General features: G+C 36.2%; 1 protein-coding gene across 1 annotated transcript in view; it reads left to right on the top strand.

Moving 5' to 3' along the window:
* The window catches only part of OPCML (opioid binding protein/cell adhesion molecule like), a 1,459,533-nt gene that overhangs the window by 467,574 nt on the left and 968,674 nt on the right, over window positions 1–23,285 (top strand). The gene's annotated exons all lie outside the window — the stretch shown is intronic.

Below are 23,285 nucleotides of genomic sequence, written 5' to 3' on the forward strand. Positions count from 1 at the left end.
TCTCCTTAGGGTAAATATTCCCTTAAGAATCCCCCAGGCTCTTAATCTGGGGAATGTCAACTTGTATTTTCCTATATAGTGATAACTGTACTAATATACAATTTGTTTCCTTTGGGATCCTACATATTTTATGTTATGAATTTAAAAGCTTTATCCTGAGTAGGAGCCATAGGTTTTACTAGATTGCCAAAGAGGTCTATGATACAAACAATGTTAATAACCCCTGTTTGAAACAAATTGATGGCCCTTTTCTCTCTCTAAAGGACTATGAAAAAGGGAACTCTTAATATTCCAATAGAATGTAAGTCCCTTGAGGGAAGAAACTTTCAATTTTGTCTTTGTGTCCCCCAAAACCTGGCACAATGTGTAGTATAGAATATGCCTTTAATAAGTGCTTATTCATTTGAATTGTTGGTGATTTCTGCTATATTTCTGTTCTTTATTATATTGTCAGGCAGGCAGGCTCCATTTTGCTTATTCCAAAGTAGAAGATAATTTATGATTTTAAATTTTGTGTTAAATACTCCCAGAAGCTCTCTGATGAGCATAATTTCAACTACGGAAGTAAATAAACAAAAGCAAGCATACAGTGAGAATGCACATTGCATGTAAATTCTCTCTGTCATCCCCCTTTTGAAAAACCATTATTTCTCTAAATCCAACCTCTGTCAGAATACATTTATGATTTGTATGTCTTTATTTTGCCCACATGGTTTGTGTCCATTTTTCATCCCTTTCTTGAAACTCACTAGATATCAAAAGAGTACCACAGTGGCACCCGGGCTTTAGCAAATGAGAATCCTTTTGCTTTAGCTAACAATTAAATCTCAGGTTCCATAGGAATAAATTCCATCTTTGGGATAGTGTTATTGGTACATATGACTCTTATCTTCTCCATACTTTAGGTCAGAAGATAGGATGGAAGGATCCAAAATATCACCTCTTCTTTGGTCTCATTCCATGATGGAGAAGGACAATAGCTATTCTTCAAGTTTTAAGGATCTTAGATTCCATAGGAACCTAAACTTTTGAGTCTCCTCTTTCCTTCAAGGATCCATTACTAAACTGAACAAGATAGGGATTCATTGCTCTCTATGTTTGATAGAGTACACAGTAGATAGCAGTCTTGTCTTTATACCTTACAAAGGCAAAATGGAAAGATTATATCGCTTTGGACTTTTTAAAAACTCCTGTTGTGGTGTCAAAAATTGGCCCACTCACTGAATATCAGAGAGGAAGAGGTGTGATTTTTTTTTTGAGGAGTGCTAGAATCAGATAAACAAATAATCTTCAAATTTAAGCTGAAAGATACCTTGGAGACAATCTGCTCCACCCCTTCATTTTCCAAAAGAAAGAAAATGAGAACTGGAAAAGTAAAGCAATTTGTCCAATAACTCAAAGCTAATTAGTGGCAGTGGGAGATTAGAGCCCAGAACTGGAGACTCATAGCCCCATGCCCTTTCCATCCCCTTGCCTTCTTTCACTTCCTTGACATTACCTTACCATATATCTGTGCTGTATCATCTGCCTGCTGGAAGAGGTAAGGTAAGAAGAGGAGGGAGGTGGTGTTTGAAGAGTAATAGTCTCAATATTTGGAGAGGAGAGAGGTTCAAAGGGAAAGTAGAACCCAAAATGATGTTCAGAGAAGGGAAGAGTGAGCAAAGTGTCTGCACTGCTCTCTGGAATTGGGAAGTAAAGCTACTCTTCTTATTAACAAATCCATGATAAATGAGACTTGACACCTGAGAGCCCAATACATTTCATGTCATCACATTGTCTGGTGCAAAGCAATGAAGGGGAATGGCGTGGTGACAGCATTTACAATTCTCACTAGTCCTGTGATAGCTCCTCTTCCTTGATGGGACTGAGCTTTTGCTGGATAGGAATCTCCTCCTCCTCCTCTTCCTCCTTGTGAGGTGGCTTCTTTTCTGCTGTCATGTATTTATCCAGTTAAACCTCAAATATTTGGGAATGTCATTCTAATTATCATCTCACTGACAAGGTTGTTTTTTTCATCTAAGGACCTCATTTATATTCTGGAACATAATTAGCCCATATGGCACACCTGGATCATATGAATTAACTCCATTTCAAGGACAGAGAAACTGAGGCCCAAAGGACTTATCCCAGGCTCAGAGCAAAACTGAAGCATGATTAAAAGAAGCAAGAAATCCAGATGTGTAAGTCACATCTACAAGCATTGTTAAAGTTCTTAGTATGTTCTAGGCAGTGTCCTAAGTGCTAGGGAGCCTCTAGAGGCAGCCTCTGGGCTAATGAGAAGTTGATACAATATGTACCTTCACCTTAGGTTTCTCCCAAAGTCAAATTCCAGAAAAACACACAAAACCAAACAAAAAAACACTTAAGATGAAACTGAAATGTTTGTCTCACATTTCTCCATTAGTTAGCAATTTCATGTGTATCTGTATTTCCTGCTGGCCCTCACCAGATATCTAAATGAATATCCCAGGAGTATATCTATTTAGTATCCATGCTACCCCATGGGGCTAGTCAGATGATTGGGCTGGGGAGACGTGCTTTTATATCTACTGGGATTGGATCCGAAAGGAGGCCGTACCCAGTTTTGAGTTTTCTGAACGTAAAATTAAATTAGTGAGTGAGGTGGACAAACCAAAATAGGACAATTTGGGTCCCATTTTCCTCAGGTTGTTTAGACAGATTGGTACAATTTTAGTTTGCAGTTTGGTCCAAAGGGGGAGTTGATTACTGGCTCTGAAATGAGCTTCCTTCAATCCCTGCGTGAGCTGGTTGAAAAGATTTGCTTAGCAGCAGCCAAAGGAACATAGCTAACAGAGAAAGGGATAAGAAGAGAAGAAACAAATAAGAAATGTAGGAAGTTTGGGGTAAAGAGTAAAATGATTTGCACTATTCTTCTCACTTAAACCTAATCAGCCTGGTACTCTAGTGATTAACCTGGTAATCATGGTCAAAATTATGGTCATGACTGGCAATAAAAACAGAACCCAAAGTAGAAAACATTTATCCTCTGCCTAGACATTGACAGTCAATGTTAGAAAGCTGACAGGAGGGAGTACGGCCCCAGACAGGATTCCCAATGAGATCCCTGCTGCCACTTTTCCAGCCCTTGTGAGATGCTATATGCTTTCTTTCCAACTTGATAGACCAGAAGTTTTCTCTATGGCTGTTAATTTAATTTGTAGGGTCTTGTGATGGTTTTTCATAATTATGACAGTCTGTCCATGAAGCTGCAGTATACCATGCGCTCCGACTTGTTTTTGTCCTTCAGCCAGACCTATTTTGCTCATTAGCTTCAGTATGAGGGAAAAATTGCTGGCTCCCTCTGAAGATTTTGCCATTGGCTGACCTGATAAGCAGAATGTAAATGTGCAAATATAGATGGAACTCAGCATCAGATGCTCCAGTAACTATGGAGGATACATTTTTCCTCCTAAGGGTCTTTTTTTTTTGGAGCATGGGAGGATTTGGGGGGCAAAGAGGGGAAAATGGATAATACTAAGAGGAATGGAGATTTCCTTTTTTTTTTTTTTCCTTAGAATAGTTCCTGATACCATATTAAGTTCTTAAGCTTCTGCGCCAAGTTATTTGAGCAAATAATTCAACCAGCACAAGAAAAACTGAAAGACTTCATAGAGGACAGTTTTTGATTTTTTTTTTTGTTTTTTTTACATTGAACTGAAAATGGTGGATTTTCTAGCCCTTGAGACTTAAAAACCCATTCGTCCAAGAAAAACAGTGATTCACAGTCATCCATTTCTAATACTATCAGCTTTTGTTCAGGAGATGTTGTATTGCTTTGCAAATAGCCAAGTGAGGCATTATAATAATTTCTGTGTTTTGTACATTGAAAAACCAAAGAGGGAAGAAAGGAGACTAGTGCAGAGACAGATAATGTCCTATGAAGAGTCCAGCCTCCCAGGCCCTTAGTTCAGACTGCACTCATATAATGGAACAAGTTTTTTCTCTTGCTCATAGCCAGAGTCCTTGTCCTAGAACAAGGAGGAAACTTTTTTTAATTTTTAATTTATGGAGAACTTTGTAGATCAAAACAAACTGTCCTCACAACCACACCCACATGCAGACTACTTCATAATTCAGGAATGAGTTTAAGAAACAAACAAAAAAGCTGATTCAATTATTCTCATCTTATAAAAAACAAACCCTTATATGACTGGCTTGTTCTTTCTGATAACAGTTCTCATTTCTTCTACAATTATTTTAATTATTTTTAATTGTATTAGTTTATTTTGCTTTTTCATCACTTTTATTTTGAGATATATCACCCGACTCAGTGAGCCATTACTTGAAACAAAGAATAAATTTTTTGAACAAGAGGAATAAAAGCTAGATTTTGTCCCAAGAAACAGTAATGAGCAATGGAGAAAGGGAATACTGGTGATCATATTGGTCACATTGAATAATCTTGTAATGTAGATAGTATATATGTTATTGTTTTGATTCTATAAATGGTGAAATTTAGAGATTAAGTAACTTTTCTATAGTTACACAGCTTATAAATATCATAGTTATTACTTAAATTTTCCTAGACCAATACCAAGGAATGGAGGTACAAGGAAATAAAACTTGTACCTTTTCCCAAATTTCTTTGCAATTGTCCAAATATGTGATTTATCAGTATTCTATGAATCAGAATTTTTCTCGCGCCCCCCCCCAAATAAATTGTAGTCCAATCACCTACTTAGCACCACCTTTCTTTTGAAAATCAAAAGCAGGCCTACATTTGTATGAAGCTGAGAACCACTGGAGCTCCTGTTTCCTTGCTGGCCTTATTCTGCTTAGCACATTTTCTATCAAACGTCCCCAGATGGTGGCTCTGAAGTGGCTTGTGTTTAGCATCAGACCTCAACCAGAGCTCTTGGGATGAGATGCTCCCCATCATTAGCTCAACAGGGAGACTTTGGTGAAGATTGGGTACTAATCAACCCCCTACCTCCCAAGCCTTTCTTATCCTCCTCCAGAATCCCTAAACCAAAGAGTAAGTCACTTCCATTGCTCTTTGCTAACGGGAAAAAAAAAACAAAAAAAAAACAACCCAAGAGCCTGAGGAGGTGTGTTTCTATGGCTTAAATGAATGTAATTTCAGTTAAATGGAAAGCTGCTTTCCATATCCAGATGGAGTCTGAGGATAATGACTTGCTAGGTAGATGAAATGTTCTGGCAACCAAATTTCAGAGGGAGCTAGAATCTCCCTGTTTTCTATTGGGATGGGCCTCAGCTGTCAACCCAATTTCTTTCTCCATTTCGTTCTTACTCTTCAATGGTGCATTATGGAAATAGCCAAGTGACTTGAGATTGTCTTTATGGTAAAATAGGAAGCCACTCTAATTACAGAGATAGGTATCCAGCCTTCTGCTGATTAGGAACAATCTAAGTCTGTGAAATGGTAGCATATTTGCTGAGTGATGCTACAGAATAAATTTTCTTTTTTTTTTCTTTTCTTCTTTTTGAGGTATTTGGGGTTAAAGTGACTTGCCCAGGGTCAAGCTAAGAACTATTAAGTGTCTGAGGTCAGATTTGAACCCAGGTCCTCCTGACTTCAGAGCTGGTGCTCTATACACTGCACACCACCTTGCTGCCCTCAATCTCAGAGCCAGTTCATCCAATACATAAACTAGTGGTTACCCTGCCTTTGCTTGAAGACAAGAGATCTCAAAGTGCCTTCCTTCTAAAACAACTCATTCAACTTTGGCATGGTTCTGAGTAGTAGGATAGGTCAGATAGCCATGGAATGGACAGAGTAGTGGACCTGGAGTCAAGAACTCATTTTTCTGAATTCAAATCTGACAGATAAACTTACTAGCTGAGTGATCCTGAGCAAGCCACCCAATTCTATTTGCCTCACTTCTTTATCTATAAAATGAGTCTGAAGAAGGAAATGGCAAACCACTTTGGTATCTTTGCCAAGAAAAGCCCAAATGGGATTACATAGAATCAAACATAACTGAAAACAACTGAACAACAAAGTATTAGGATGTTGTTTGTCAATGTTGCTGTTATTGTTTTGTCTCTCTGCAAACTACAATCTGTCTTCTTGCAACTTCTGCCCATCACTCTTAGTTCTGCCTCCTAAGACCAAGCAGATAAGATTCAGAGAAACTTTTTACAACAAAAATTAAATTAAATTTGTACACGTTAAATTTTCTTATAGAAAAGTCGGCCTCCTACCTATTTATCTTTCCAGAAATGCTGTATCCAAGAACTAAGGAGTTACTGAGTCCATTCTTTAGTCCTATTGCCTTCTCTCTCCATCCTTTACTTTGCTCAGAGCTATAGTGATAACCTCTAAAGAGAAATACTTTGAATTGGCACTGACCCTAGTATTTGCCAGGCAGGAACCTTACCTGCAGCTAATGCTAGAATTTCAAGGGATGTTTATAAAGAATGCATTTCAGCCTTCCCTTCTTTCCCCAAATAATGGCCTAAGAGATCTGTGAGACTCTTCCCTATGTCTTGCTGAGAAGATATACTCTCTTCTCTTTTCTAGCAGAGTATCCTCGAAGCAGATATGGAAGGTTTGACTCACCTCTGAGTCAGAGAAGAAAGAAGTATTCCCTCTCCTGGTGCCTCCTTTCCCTCTGAGGTCCAGGCCACCATGGAAAAAGAAGGTCACACTATCATAATCCATATCACTCTGTGGATATTGCTCCCTTGCCAATCGCTGCCAAATTTTTCAGGATGTGAAATGAATATTTTATTACCTTATGAAGGGGAAAAAGATTAAATTAATGAAATGATGATTAAAAAAAAAGGATAACCTGACTTCAACCCTTTTATTATGCTTCACACAACTAGACAGCAAATTGCGTTCTCAGGCTTTTGCTTAGATGGCTGTAAAGAATCTAACTTTTGCTTTCAAATTAACCTGTCAAATCATATATTTATAAAGGAATGAAGGGAGGAAAATGAGGGGCCCAGTTAGTCCCACGCATCAATTAGAGAGAAATTAATTACAATTTACCTGCATTAGCACATTAACACTCCCAGATTGCTGAAGAGATATCTTTGTACCAGAAAAGTAGTCCAAACAGACCACTCATTAATGGTGCAGGGTGGGCAGGGGGAAGTTACCTTGCTTGGGTCCATAATCAGTACAAGGGGTCAGGGGCTGGATATTGGGGGCGTTACTTGATTCAGGGTGGCAAAAAATTGCTTGGTTAAAAAAGCATAACAGCAAATCTAGGTCTCTCTTTTGATTTTTTGCATACTGTTTTCCAAATAAGTTTTCTCAACAAATGAAGAATTGGGTAATCTTGAGAGAGAAACGCATAACTTAAGTTTTTATTTTAATAGTTATTTCAGATTTTCTGTTTCTAATCTAAAAAAAAAAAAACAATCATAACAATTCCCAAAGTCAGTATTGTCCCTCTCCTCAGTTAGTTTCTCAGTGACTCAATTTTCTATATTTATCTATAAAATGAAGGGACTGGATTAGATGGTCTCTAGGTCCCTTTCAGACCTAGATCTATGAATCTTAGAGGGGAGAAATGGGAAAGTGAAGATCAAGGAGGGAGGGGCAGGAAATTTAGAAGTCAACCTAACATTAATCCTACTTTACTACAATATAGTGAATATAGTAAAGAAAGAACTGAAGAATATTTGGGGATCCCAAATTTTAAAATCTATTTTTGCAACTAACTACTTGAATGATCTTGCCAATTACTTTTAGCTTATTAAGCCTTGATTTCTTCCTTTATAGAATGAAGGTGTTGTATTTGATGATGTCTAAGGATCCTTCTAGATTTAAAATTCAATGATTCAGAAACCCAAGGTTCTAGCCCCATCTGTGCCAAGAACATTATCTATAACTTTGGGCAAATCATTTAAACTCTCTTGGCCTCAGTTTCCTGATGATAGATGAGGAGCCTAGATAATTCAGGTCTAGAATTCTATTATTCAAATGGATTAGCTGGAGAAGAACAAGAAAGACTGACAGGAAATTTCTCATGATAGATGAGGAGGCTAGAAAATTCAGGTCTAGAATTCTATTATTCAAATGGTTCAAAATTATCCATGGCTGTTCAGCTTTTGAAACTCTCTATCATGTTTTCCCAAAAGTTTGCTGCAAGAAGTTCAAGCAACATGTTGGCAAGTATCCTCTATAGCTTCTGAACTGAAAGGATATCAGTGAAATAGGATATCTATCTTGTTATTACTCCCTTTAAGAATATGAGCAGGCTGACTTCCTTTTTGCTCATATATTTTCTGCATGTCATCTTTTACCCAACCTGGCAAAGGCCCTTACTTGCTGCATGTTACTGCCTGTTCATAGCCATCAAACACCTCTCCATCTTGTTCTATGTGATAGCTACTTTTAAATCTTCAAATGTTCCAAAATTTGCAGTCTCACAACAATACTGGTAGGATATAGGTATTTTTTAGACAGGCTTTTTTTTTTTCTTCTGGAAGAATGACTTTAAAAAGCTCTATGATTTTGTGGATGCAGTCAAGCTCACTCTGCTCACATTTCCATCTGTCCTGTCTATATATTTATTTGCTTCTAGATAGTGCAATGTGTAAAATACTGAGGCTGGATTCAAAAAGATTCAGCTTCCTGAATTCAAATCTGATCTCAGATACTAACTAGCTTTGTGACCCCAGAGTAGTCACTTAATCCTGTTTGTTTCAGTTTCCTAAGTTGTAAAATGTACTGAAGAAAGAAATGACAAACCACTCCAGTATCTTTGCAAAGAAAACCTCAAATGGGGTCCAGAAGAGTAGAACATGACCAAATGACCAAACAACAAAACAACAAGTTTATCCCCATCTCTCTCCTTGGTAAATCAAGTATCAGTGAAGGTGGGTTTTTTAAAAGGCTCTTTTTGTCTACTTAGTAGGACAGTTGATTTACATCACTTAAGCTTCAATATGAAATGTTTGTAGTCTGTATCCATAGTCCTTCTTCCATATATTAATTACTCTTCATTAAGTCATTGTCAAGTTGTTTTTCAACTATATGCCATATTTTTTCTCATTTTCCCCCCGCTAACCATGTATTTTAATCTTGCCATAACAAGTCAGTAATCTGACTACATCCAGACTACTAATGCAAAGAACGACCTTTAAATTAAAGCAAATAAATTCCTGCCTAGTGAAATGTAATTATATTCCTTTATTATGATGTTATTCATCTATTTTCATGTTGAACACCTACTATTTTTTCTTGGGGAAAAATATATATAGGTATGAGACTTCTATCTAGCCTACAAATCTTTGACCCCTTATATTTCTTTTTCTCAAACTGTATTTTCTGAAATATTTCTTGCAATCTCTTGAAGTCACCAATTGGTGATATATATGTTGTTAAATTTAAAGAGTTTTACTGAATTCTTGTTTAAGTTTCTTAAAAGTCAAGATTTTTTCATTCATTGTGTTCGTGTCCTCAGTGCCTAGTACAATAGATGGATGAAATATAATGGGTGTCTAATAAATGCTGGGTGATTCATTTATTCTTTATGTAATTTCCTAACCTTGTCATCCATCAAAGACAAAATTAGTATACAAGTAGTAATGATTTTTACTGTGGTCTTTTTTTTTTCAAATACTTATTATGAGCACTGCAACATGAGATGATCAAATGTATCATTAAATGATGTTTCTTATTGCCGTTAGGCAACCAATTAAAGCAACTGTACAATCCCTTTACTGGTGTCTCTAAGGAGAACCCAGGAGCCATTCTTCCACATAGCAACAAACTCCTCTTGTCTGGTTTTATTTGTCATGAAAATGTCAAAGTTGTTATGATTCTATTCCTCTAAAAGTATATCCACTTATTTTTCTTTGTAAAATCACCTCACATTTAAAGAACCATAGCCAAGGTAAAGATTAATCTGATCTGTCCCTTTTTTTTTCCTTTCCATGCCCATGATTTCACCATTGTAAAAGCAGAAGAGGACTTCCCAGGACTAAGGGGTGATTTTATAGTTTTCTTTTTCTCATGGGTTGCCACAGTCAAGGAATGCATTACCAAGTGGCCAGCCTGTGAATGATAAGTCTCTGGCTTTTTTGTCTCTGGTTTTCTGAAGACTGATTTAGTTTATTGTCAGTCTAGCAGTGGAAGCCATTCCCCTCCCCTCACAGCTTTCAAGAGCTCAAGTTACTTTCATGTAATGCTGAATAATCAAAGTGGGTTTTTTGTGGAGCCATCAAAACAAAAAAACAACAGTAATAGCAACAATATTCTATGTTTACATAGTAAGTTAAGACTGTGAGGAATATAATTTCAATATTGGTTGAGTAGGAAAAGGATTGAAACTATGGATGGGGAGCCAAACCCTAACTCTGATAATGTACCATATGACCTTAAACAAATCTCTTATCCTCTCTTAGCCTCAGCCTCTTTATTTGTAAAATGAGGTTGGTGGACTAGATGGCTTTGGCATTTCCTTTCATCTCTAAATCTATGGTCCAATAATTCCATTAATGTGGGTTCTTCATCCAAAGGTATAAATCACATTCTAGATACACACTAAGACAGCTAGGGTTGCACAATGGATAAAGTATAGGATCTGAAGTTAGAAATATCTGATTTCAAATCCAGTCTCAGACATTTTTTAGCTATGTGCCACTTGATCGCTCTTTGCCTCTATTTCCTCAACTGCGAAATAGGCATGTTAATCTGTACCTATCTAACAGGATTGTTGTGAGGATCAAATGAAATAATATTTGTGAAATGTATAGCAGAGTGTCTAGTGTATAGTGAGTGCTATATAAATGTTCACTCTCTTTCCCCTTCCCTCTCCCCTTCCCATATACTATGTGATTCCTTACCATGTATATATATATATATATATATATATATATATATATATATATGAATGGATGGATGATCTTCCTAACATATTGGTGACCTTCCTCTAATTAGGAAAAAAAAATAACATTTTGGGTAGCAAATGAATTTAAACTCTCAAACTTCTAGAGCAAGGGACTCTAGCCTTTTTGAATGCCATGGAACCCTATTACAACCTGGTGAAACCCATAGACCTCTTCACAGAATGTTTCAATGTCTATAATAAAATACTTATAATCATGGAGAAAATCAATTATGTTTAAAGAGTTGTCAAAATGTTAAAGGTTCAATTTCACAATTCCCCTGAAATAATGATAGAAATAATAGTTAGCATTAGATAAAGAATTTTAAAGTATGCATCTAGGTAGGAGAGTAGATAGAGTGCTGAAACTGGATTTAGGAAGACCAGATTTCAAATCTGGCCTCATACTTACTGTCTTATAGCACACTTAAGGCTTGTCCATAAAAGGAGTTGGGGAAGGAAATGGTAAACTAGTTTAGTATTTTTGCCAAGAAATCTCCAAAATGGGGTCATATGCAGTCTGATAAAACTGAAAATGACTAAATTACAAATATGCAAAGCGCTTTATATTTATTATCTTATTTGATCTTCACAACTTTATGATGTACTATTCCCATTTTACAGATGAAGAAAGTGAATCTACAAGAAGTTAAATGTCTTGGTCAGGATTACAGAGCTGAAGTATTAGAGGCTAAATTATCCTGAATTTCACTTTTGCTCTAGAAAAACTTAAGGTAGAGTATAATAAAGCAAGTTAATAGCTAGAGGTTCTTCAGAGTAGTTGGCAAGTGGATAAAAGAGGAATAATTTTGGGATTAGAAATATGCTTTTTAACTTAGATCTATTATTGATATACTTTATGATCTTGATAAACTGTCCTCTTTGCCTCTATTAATTGGTCTGCACTAGAAAGTATATTTTTAAAATTCTGGATATAAAAAACTTTATGGGGGCAGCTAGGTGGCACAGTGGATAGAGCCCCAGCCCTGAAGTCAGGAGAACCTGAGTTCAAATCTATTCTCAGACACCCAACACTTCTTAGCTGTGTAAGCCTGGACAGGTCACTTAATCCCAATTGCCTCAGCAAATAAAAAACAGAAAACAAAAAACAAAAACAAAAAAACAACATTATGTTAACTGAGAGAATTTTTTAACTGGAAAGGATATTTTCCTAGTGTATGCTGAAGCCAGTTCATACAGTGTCCAGAAAACTGATTATAAAATTTTTAGTGTTAAATATTTAAACCTCAGAAATTGACCAATACTATATAAATCAGGGTCTGATTTATTGGTGGGTTTTTTTTAATTGTCTAAACTTAAGGAAGTGATGGTGAATTATTAGATATATAGATTAAACTTGTGTTTTATGTATACCTTTTTTTAGAGTAGAAATGGTTTTTGAACTTTTACCAATATGCTTTACTTTAATCCTTTTTTTCCTCATGGCTGAGGATCAGGGGAAGTGAAGACTTGGGGTGGAGGAGATAATGATAGCTGTTTTACCACATTTGAAGGATTCTCATGTGAAAGAGGAAGTAGATTGTCTATATCTTTTGCCCGAAGAGAAAAGAACAATTCATGGTCATTGTAAAGATTTAAGTCCAATGGCAGGAAAAACAAAACAGAACTATCCATAGGTGAAATGGCTACATTAGCAGCAGGGATCATCCTCAATGAAAAGCTTTAAACTGCCTGGAGGACCACTGTGTAGTATGTTGCAGACAGGATTTCTTTCAAGATCTAAGTTGATTACATGATTTTTTTTAGTCCTTTTAGTCCTTTAGTCCTCCAAAATTCTATTATTTTTGTGTAGTGAATCTACTGGCAGTTTTGAGAATAACGATTCTTCCTAGGTTTGCTAGAGAGAAGGGCCCATATGTTTTATGCTGTTTTTCTTTAGCCTTTGGGATTTTTCCTTCTGATATCTTGAATTTTAGGGCCCTGAAAGTCAAATGTCCAGTTCCCTGTTCTTTTCCCTTCGACTTTAAACCCCAGAATTCGGCAGTGGGAGAGCAGGTACCCAAATCCCAAAAGTGATTCCCATTATAAAAGGTTAAAAAATGTAAATGGAAATCTCCTTATGCCTCTGATCTCTATCTTCTTGTATCTCCAGCAGCTGAATGTAAAAACAACCTTTGCCAATTGTGTGGGAGTCTCTGAGGCCCATTAGATCTTTGTTTTCCTCTTTTTAAAAATTTTTCTTTCCCCTCTGGGGTTGATGAATTATTAATGCCTTTGAAATAGTTTCGGAAGCTACTCTCTCTTGAGAACAGTTCCTGCAGAGGGGGGACCATGTGGCTTCTTAATGGAGTGCCCAAGCATCCCCCTCCCCCACTTTACCACTCAGTTTTGACCTCAGCTAATCACTTATGGAGCAGCTTCTGATAGAAGCACCAGGAACATCTTGGGGACCACTTCAGCAATGATTGCTGCTGCCACCGTTGCTAATGTGAGAATAGCTATACTGGCTCTCAACAGCTCATCCTGACCAATGGGCCTGGCCACCTATTTCCTTATTTCCTCTTCTCTGTTATCTCCCATCAAAGTCATGACAATTCCAAAACAAGGGACTTGGAGCTATGAAAATAGAATGAAGTCTCTATTCCCATCCTGGGGCTTCCTTTTAGGAGTGAAATCTTATTTTCCAGTGGGAGTAGCAGATAAGGAAAATTTAAGTATAGGTATCTTATATCTATGCAAGAAGACAGATCCAGGAGCTTTCTGTCTGTCAAAGACACTCTAGCTCTCTTTTCCTCATAGAATCATAAGGGGGGGGGGGGGAGAACATCTCCAAGTCAGCTCATCCAAGCTCATTATTTTTGAGGAAATTGAGATCCTCCCCCAAGTCAAGTAATCTCTCCAACATCACATAGAATGATCTCCTTACCTTTCCTAATGGCTCTCATAGTTCCTTCAAGACTCAGCTCAAATTCCTTCTACTGAAAGACCCTTTCCCGGTATTCTTGCTTTACTCCTTTTAGTTGCTAGTTTCTTCAGTCTGGATTCCTTACCATTTATACTGTATATATCTTATATGTACATATATATTATCTCCCCCCCATTAAAATTTAAGCTCCTTGAGTGTAAAGACTTTGATAGCTCCTCTCTCCTTGCTTCCTTCCTTTTTTCTTGCCTTCCTTCCTTTTTTCCTTCTTTCTTTCTTTCTTTTCTTTTGTCCTTCCTTCCTTCTTTTTCTTCCTTCCTTTTCTTTCTTTCTTTCTTCCCTTATTTGCTTGTCTTTTTTCCTTTCTTTTTTCTTTCTTTCTTTCTTCCCTTATTTGCTTGTCTTCCTTCCTTCCTTCCTTCCTTTCTTCCCTCCCTCCTTCCTTTTTTTCTTTTGTAATACCAGAGAAACGGAGGCAAGAAAGAGATTAGAGGGTTTTTAATACTTTGAGAGGGAGAGATTGTGCTGGGAGCAAAACAGGATCCATGTTATCCCCAATAGGCTGAATTGGACTTGTGTCTCAAAGCATCCTGCAGCAAGTGATGGATTCAAGGGATTCTTATAGAGCTCCAGTGATCAAAGGAATAAAGCAGGGTGGGGTTAGAGCTTTGGTGATCAGGAACTTCCAGGAACAGACCATAATTTGTTTCTGACAGGTTGAGGGTAAGGAAGGATCATAAATTCTGATAACTTGGGAGTCTAGGAGTCAGGATGTCTGGTTCAGAGGGTCCCATCTAGATATCTGAGATAATCCATCTGCATTTTATGGCTCTATGCAATCCTAGTAGTCAGAGCTAGTTATCTCTGTACTAATGGCTGGGAAGGTAGGGTTGCAACCAGGGGGAACTGAGGCAGAACAATTCAAGGAACTGAGGCAGAACAATTTAGAGAAACTGTGGCATAACACTTTCTTCCTTTCTTTTTTCTCCTTTCTTCTGTTGAACCCTGGATAATAAGCCATAGGCACCCCCACCCCCCATTCCTTGCAATTAGGTCTGGGAAAATTTAGTTTAGAAAGCAGCCCAGGAAAATCTTGAAGCTCCAACTGCTCTTTACATACCATTGTATCATAATTATTCAGGTGTATTATCTCAATCCTTGCTAAGATGATTCTTCCTCCTTTTGAGTATTGCCTCATGCCTCACTATCTCCTATCCTCGACCTTCTTATCTTGACCCCTATCCTGTCAGGATTAAGTTATGATCCTTTCTTGGAATTATGGCTTGTCCATCCTCCCATTGTCCTTGTGCCCCTTCTCTGCTTTTGTTTCCCCTAAAGCTACATTATGTTAGAATAAAATTGTATACTCACGTTATGTGTTCTGTTTACAAACCCTAGTTAACTAACACTCTATATAAGCTCTCTGCCTCTGTTTATCTGTGTACTGAATGCTTTAGGCAATAGTTCCATTTGGTCAGCTAGCTTAAACTTTCTGCATTAAAATTAAAAACCAGTCTCTATTTGACTCAGTTTTTCTGGTATTATACTTCCTTCTTCTTTCTTTCTTTCCTCTTCTCTTCCCTTCTTTCCCTCTCTCTCTCCCTCCTTTCTTACATTCCTCTTTTCATCCTTCCTTTCTTTTATCCTTCTTTTCTTTGTTCTTTCCTTTCTTCCTCTCTTTTCTTCTTTCTTTCTTCCCTTCTTGTTGTTCTGTCTTTCTTTCCTCCCTTCCTTTTTACTCTATTTTTACTTTCCTTTGTTCCTTCCCTTTTTTTTTCTTTTCTTCTTGTTGCCTTTCTTGATATTTTCAGTGCTTAGCACAATTCCTGGCACATAGTAAGAGTTTAATAAATGCATATTGATTGACCAACTAATTAATCAGTTAACAGCATGCACTGAATACTCAAATATATGCAGAGCCATGCACAATGAATATGAAGGAACAGGATGGCATGGCCCCAGCTTTCAGGAACTTAAAACTCTGAGAAGGACAGGATATGTCAAAACATAACATATACTTAGAATGCTTAATTTTTAAAACAGGAGGAAAAAAGGAAAATACAGACCAATGTAGAGAGTATAAACTAAGTATTAAGTAAAAGCTGAGGGGATACAGAGTGATTAGCAATCCAAATGAGGCTGAGTTAATCAGAAGTTGGCCTTGGTCTCCCTGGTCTCAACTAATCCCTTCATCATAAGAGACAGAGTTCTCTAAGTGCAAATTAGAAGTGGCTTCCCTTGCTCAGATCCAGTGCTGGAATATTCTCTTTAAGTATTTCTGACCCTTTTGAGAATCTCCCCACATTCCCTGGGAAATTTCAACCCCCCCCCCCCCCTCCACCACCACTACCACCATAGAGATAAGTCTCTATTTTGATCTCCCTAGCTAATCTTTCTTTGGTTGGTTCAGCTGGGAATCCAATTTGGATGTCTAATGTTCAGACAGAAAGATTACTGATGGGATGTGTTCTGTGCAGCCTCAAAGGTCACCTTCACCTTCACCCTCATCCTTTGCCTGAGCCTGAACCTGAGCAGCTCAGTTTGCTACATGTGGGAAAAGTAAGCAAGGGGTTTTTTTGAACAAATAGGACATCACCCCCACACACCTGCCTTGAAGCAAAGAAATTGCTCTAATAACTAGGTGGACAAGGTGTCCAGAGCTGATTATTAAATTGGAACCTGGTAAATATGCTTGATTTACTCTGCAGAGATGACAAAGAAGCAAATGGAAGGGAGGTGGGAAGAAGCAGCTGGTTTATCTGTGACAGACAGAACAGGAGAATGGGGCTGGAGGGAGGAATCCTAGCTCTCAGAACCATTATGCAATGGAATTACCTTGGCTTGATTTGAGAGGAACTAAGGACAGTAGCTGCCTGCAGTCACTCAGTGTATTGGCTTTGCAAGGTGAAGCTGGGGAGTATCGGAAAGGCAAATATCAGGGAAATTTTTTCTATTCCACAGCAGTTTCTCATTGGAGATTTTTTTCCCTCATCTCCACAAATTTGACTTCTCTTCTAGGCATTCTCAGATATTACTATTTTCTATTATTAATTTGTGTCTCACCACATTAAAATGCTATCATATGAAACAAAGTTAAAGTGGAGTAGGCCACAAATCCAAGTTATAAAACTTCAGAGAGAGATAGAGAGAGAGACATCTTTTAAGATTTAAAATTGCCAAATAGAGTGGAAATGGCTGCCTGAGTATAATGATTTTCCTAGTTCAAAGAGTAGATAAGCCTAGAAAAACTGGGGGGAAATTTTTTTTTTTTAATATCACAGCATTTCCACAGAATTAACATTAAAAAAAATCATCAGATTTAAGATCATGCTTTGGTCTCTAAGTTATGACTCCTAGACCTCCCCTTCTCTTTTCTCTCAAGTGAGACTTGTTCAGGGTCATTCAACTAATAAGTATCTGAGTCTAGATATAAATTCAGAACTTCCTGATCACAAGCTCAGCACTCCAGCTACTGAGCCATCTAGCTGCCTCCAGCTGCCTAGGATCTTTTGACTCTTCTCTTTTGTCTTTATTGTGGCCACTATGCCCAGGATTTTCAACCAGTTATTTAATTAGTTGGAACAGACATTTGGGAATGGTGAAAGTTAAAGCCAGATGAAGCCATTACATAGACCAGGCCAAAAAGGTTGGAGTTGCTTACTTGTCATCAGAATAGAAAGAGGAAATGAATTTCTTCAAACTGGGAGAAGCTTTTACAAATCCCAAATCACAAATTCCTCAGAAATGGGAGGTATATCAGAAGTTATATAATCTTTCTTTTTTTAAAAAATATTTATTTAAAATTAAATACAAAAAAAAAAAAAAAAAGCAATGTAGAAAAAGAAAGAAAAAGGAAAAACAAAAACAAAACATTGTCATCCACCTAGTGGAATATTAGGGAGGATTCAAAATCTGTAACAATAAATTTCCATTTTAAGAAAGCATATATAATAATAATGACATTATATCCATGACAATCCATCTTTGCTTTCTTGTAGGTTATTCTTTTGTTCTCTGATGTGCACTTTTTATTTTATTCTTTTTTCCCACTTTTATCCTCTCACTTCCCCTACAGTGAAGCATGTAAGCACACACACACACACACACACACACACACATATACAATTATACATACATTGACATTAATATGACTATATTTCTCTCTTGATTGGATCTTTTAAGTTTGACTTTGAGATCAATGATTACTACCCCTACTTTTTTTCCTAATAAGTTCTACTCCTGATCCTTGTCATTGTTTGTATATATCTCTTATTTCCTATTCCTGCTAACTCTTCTACTCCTTAATTTGCCTTGCTTTTACTTAATCTCCCCTCACCCTTTTCTCATCTTCTCCTCCCCCATCCTTTCCCTTCCTCTCCCCTTCCCATTAATAAAAATACCTTATCTCCCATTATTCTACATACCCTACATACCTACCTTATCCTATTCCTTTGCCCCTTATTTCTTTATAGATTTTGGAGAGTGCTATACCCTCCATTGGGTGTGTACACATAGGAGTTCCCTTTTTATCCCCTTCCTGATATGAGTAGGTTTTCAGAACTACCAGCCCTCCTCCCCACCTAATGTTTCTGTGTTGGTTCTTCCTCAGTAGCAGATTTACTATTCTTACCTTTTCCTAGACAGTTTTACTTTTTAGAGTCAGATCATACTCACCCTGCCCCAAACTTTCTTCTGAACTAACCAATTAATGATGTCAATCTCACATTTCCACCTATAAAACATAAACAGTTGTTAGAAGTTATCTGATCTAATCCATTCTGAATATCAATACCCTTTGTGAAGATCTAATTATCTTCCTCCAGATGAGCTTGGCTACAGGGGGTGGACTTTTCATTACCACTTTCTTCTTGGACTAACCTCTGGCAGAACTGGCTTAACTTTCCTTCAGTTAAGCCTTCAGGAGAACTTCTCAAAGATAAAATGTAGGTCTCCAAGGGAGAACACAACTGAGATAAAAGAACAATTAATTAATGCTTCTCCTTAAAAATCTATTGTCCAACTCATAAAGTGAATTGGATGGTACTGTTATCCTTAGTTTATACTTGAGATTTAACTTTTTATTTTAATTTATGGGACAAAAGCATTTTTATAACATAGTACAATAAAAAGATGACTATACATGAAACTGCAAATCTATTATGCATAACTTGCTATTTGTTTCAAATTTATGACAAAATTATCATGCAAATTTCTTTTTTTTTCTCCCCTCTCCCTGTCCTAGAGATGTCTACCATTAGACACAATATATATATATATATATATATATATATATATATATACACACACACACACATATATGTAAAATTATTCTATACATAGTTCTATTTATTCTTTCTCTGGAGACGGATGTCTTTCTTCATATGTCTTGTATAGCTAATTTAGGTATTTATCATAAAATTACTTCTTTACTCAAAAAAGTAATTTTTAAAACATTATTGTTGGTGCTGATACCTAAACCAGGAAAAACCAAAACAGAAAAAGAAAATTACAAACCAATCTCCCTAATGAATATTGCTGCAAAAATTTTAAATAAAATGTTAGCAAAGAGATTGATAGCAACTTATCACCAGGATAGTACACTATGACTAGGTGGGATTTATGTCAGGAATGCAGAGCTTGTTCAATATAGGAAAACTATCAGCATAATTGAACATATCAATAACAAAATTAATAAAAATCATATGATTATCTCAAAAAACTTGTGACAAAATACAGCATCCATTCCTATTAAAAAACACTACAGAACATAGGAATAAATGAGTTTTCATTAAAATGATAAGCAATATTTATCCAATACCATTGGTAAGCATTAAATGTAGTGAAAAATAGCTAGAAGCCCTCCCAAGATCAGGAATGAAGCAAGGATGCCCCATTATCATCACTATTATTCAAAATAGTACTAGAAATATTGACTTTAGCAATAAAAGAAAAAAGAAATTTAAGGAATTAGAATAAGCAATAAAGAAACAGAGTTATCTCTTTGCATATGATATGATGGTATGCTTAGAGAATTCTAAAAGATTAACTAAAAAACTACTTGAAATAATTAACAATTTTAGCAAAGTTATGGGCTATAAATAAACATAAAACAATGGCATTTTTCCATATTAGTAACAAAGCCCAGAAGCAAGATATAGAAAGAAAAGTTATATTTAAATTAACTATAAATGATATAAAATATTTGGGAGTCTATTTGCCAAGACAAACTCAGGACTTATATGGACACAATTACAAAACATTTTACACGCAAATAATGTCAAATCTAAATAACTGGAAAAATATCAATTGTTCATGGGAAGGCTGAGTTAATATAATAAAAATGGAATTGTACCTAAATTAATTTATTTGTTCTGTGCCATATCAAGCTAGAAAAAATAATAAGGAAATTCATCTGGAAGAATTAGAGGTCAACGATATCAGGGGAAACAATTTTTAAAAAAAAGAAAGAAAATTGGCCTAACCAAACCACATTTAAAACTATATTATAAAGTGGCAATCATCAAAACTATGATACCAGCTAAAAACTAAAGTGGTGGATCAGTGGAATATATTAGCTACACAAGACAAAGTAATTAATGACTGTAGTAATCTACTATTTGATGAAGCCATAGATGCCAGGTTCTGGGATAAGAACTCACTATTTGACAAAAAGTCCTGAAAAAACTGGAAAACAGTCTGATGGAAATTAGGCATTGACTCACATCTCACACCATATACCAAAATAGGCTTAAAATGATTTAGACATAAAGGGTGATACTATAAGCAAAGTAGGAGAGCAAGGAATAGTTTACCTGTCAAAATTATAGAGAAGGGAAGAATTTATGAGCAAACAAGAGATAAAGAACATTATGAAATGCAAAAAGTTTTACACAACAATGTCAACACAATCAAGATCATAAGGCAGGGGTCCTCAAACTTTTTAAACAAGGGGCCAGTTCACTGTCCCTCAGACTATTGGAGGGCCGGACTATAGTAAAAACAAAAACTTTGTTTTGTGGGCCTTTAAATAAAGAAACTTCATAGCCCTGGGTGAGGGGGATAAACATCCTCAGCTGTTGCATCCGGCCCCCGGGCTGGTAGTTTGAGGACCCCTGTTAAGGGAAGCAGAAATCTGGGAAACAATTTTCTTTTCTTTTTTTTTTTCTAAATAATAGTGTTTTTTCATTTTTAAAATACATGCAAAGGTAATTTTCAACATTCATGCTTGCAAAACCTTATGTTCCAAATTTTTTCCCTCCTTTGTTCCTCCTCTCAGACAGCAAGTAATTCAATATATGTTAAACACATACAATTCTATACATATTTCCACAATTATCCTGCTGCACACACACACACACACACAAATCAGATGAAAAGGGAAAAAAAACAAGAAAAAACAAAAAGCAAGCAAACAATAAGAAAGATGAAAAAACTATGTTGTGATTCATATTCAGTCCCCACAGTTCTCTCTCTGGTTGCAAATGGCTTTCTTTATCACAAAATCACTGGAATTGGCCTGAATCACCTCATTGTTGAAAAGAGCCAACTCCATCAGAATTGATCATTACATTATCTTGTTTTGTGTACAATGATCTCTTGGTTATCATTAGTTCATGTAAGTCTCCCCAAGCTTCTCTGAAATCATCATGCTGATTGTTTCTTACAGAACAAGAAATATACCATAACTTATTCAGCCATTCTCCAATTCATGGGCATCCACTCAGTTTCCAGTTCCTTGCCATTATAAAAAGGACTGCCACAAACATTTTTGCACATGTGGGTCCTTTTCCCTTTTTTATGATCTTTTTAAGATACTGGCCCAGGAGAAACACTGCTGGATCAAAGAATATGCACAGTTTGATACCTCTTTGAGCATAGTTCCAAATTACTTGGATCAGTTCACAACTCTACCAACAATGTATTAGTGTTCCAGTTTTCCCACATCCCTCCAACATTTATCATTATCTTTTCCTGTCATCTTAATCTGAGAGGTATGTAGTGATACCTTAGGATTGTCTTAATTTGCATTTCTCTGAACAATAGTGATTTAGAGCATTTTTTCATATGACTAGAAATGGTTTTAATTTCTTTGAAATTTTTCTATTGACATCATTTGTCCATTTAACACTTGGAGAATGGCTTACATTCTTATAAATTTGTGTTAATTCTTCTATATAATTTAAAAATGAGGCCTTTATCAGAATCCTTGGATGTACAGCTTTTTTTCCAGTTTTTTGCTTGGGAAACAATTTTCAAAGCCAATGTTTCTGATAAAGGCCTAATTTCTAAAATATATAGAGAACTGAGTCAACTTTATAAGAATGCATGTTATTCCCCTATTGATAAATGTCAAAGGATATGAACAGGCAGTTTTCAAATAAAGAAATTAAAGTCCTCTATAGTCATATTAAAAAACATGCTCTAAATCACTATTGCTTAGAGAAATGCAAATTAAAACAACTCTGACATACTGTCTTACACTTATCAGATTGGCTAATATGACAGAATAGAAAAATGATAAATGTTGGAAAGAATATGAGAAAATTGGAACACTGATGCATTGTTGGTGGAGTTGTGAACTGATCCAACCATTTTAGAGAGCAATTTGGAACTCTGTTCAAAGGGCTATCAAACTGTGCATATCCTTTGATCCAACAATACCACTACTAGATCTATTTCCCAAAGAGATAATACAAATTAAAAAAAAAAGATTTAGATGTTTATAGCAGCTCTTTTTGTGATGGCAAAGAGTTTGAAATTAAAAGGGTGCCCAACAATTGGGAAATGACTGAACAAATTGTGGTATATGAATGTAATGGAGTACTCTATAAGAAATGATATACAGGCAGATTTCAGAAAAACCTGGCAAGAGTCACATGGACTGATGTTGAATAAAGTGAGCAAAAAGTAGGAGACCATTGTATACAGTAACAACAACATATTGCTAGAATAAATTTTGATAGACTTAACTCTTCTCAGCAGTATAATGATCTAAAGACAATTCCAAAAGACTCTTGATGAAAAATGCTATCCACATACAGAGAAAAAATTATGGGATCTGAATATTTACATTTTTTTCTTTCTCATGGTTTTTTATTTTTGTTCTGATTCTTCTTTTACAACATGATGTTTATATGTTTAATATGATTAAACATTTACATCCTCTATCAGATTGCTTGCCATCTTGGAGAGGAGAAAGAGGAAAGGAGGAAAGAGAAAAAAAAAATGGAACTCAAAATCTTTTAAAAGTGAATCTTGAAAACTGTCTTTATATGTAATTAGAAAAAAATAAAACATGAAGAGGGAAAAAAAAAAAAAAAAACTAAAAAGAGGGGCAGGTAGGTGGCGCAGTGCATGGAGCATCAGCCCTGAAATCAGGACCACCTGAGTTCAAATCTGATTTCAGATACATAACACTTCCTAGCTGTGTGACCCTGGGCAAGTCACTTAACCCCAATTGCCTCAAGGGAAAAAGAAAGAAAGCAAAAATTAAAAAGAAAACATTATGGTTTGGGGAAAATATTGCTATTACTACATACAGTGTTCTCTTGGTTCTGCTCATTTTGCTCTTC

The sequence above is a fragment of the Sarcophilus harrisii genome, chromosome 3 (assembly GCF_902635505.1).
Source record: "Sarcophilus harrisii chromosome 3, mSarHar1.11, whole genome shotgun sequence".
In the NCBI taxonomy this organism is placed as follows: Eukaryota; Metazoa; Chordata; class Mammalia; order Dasyuromorphia; family Dasyuridae; genus Sarcophilus; species Sarcophilus harrisii.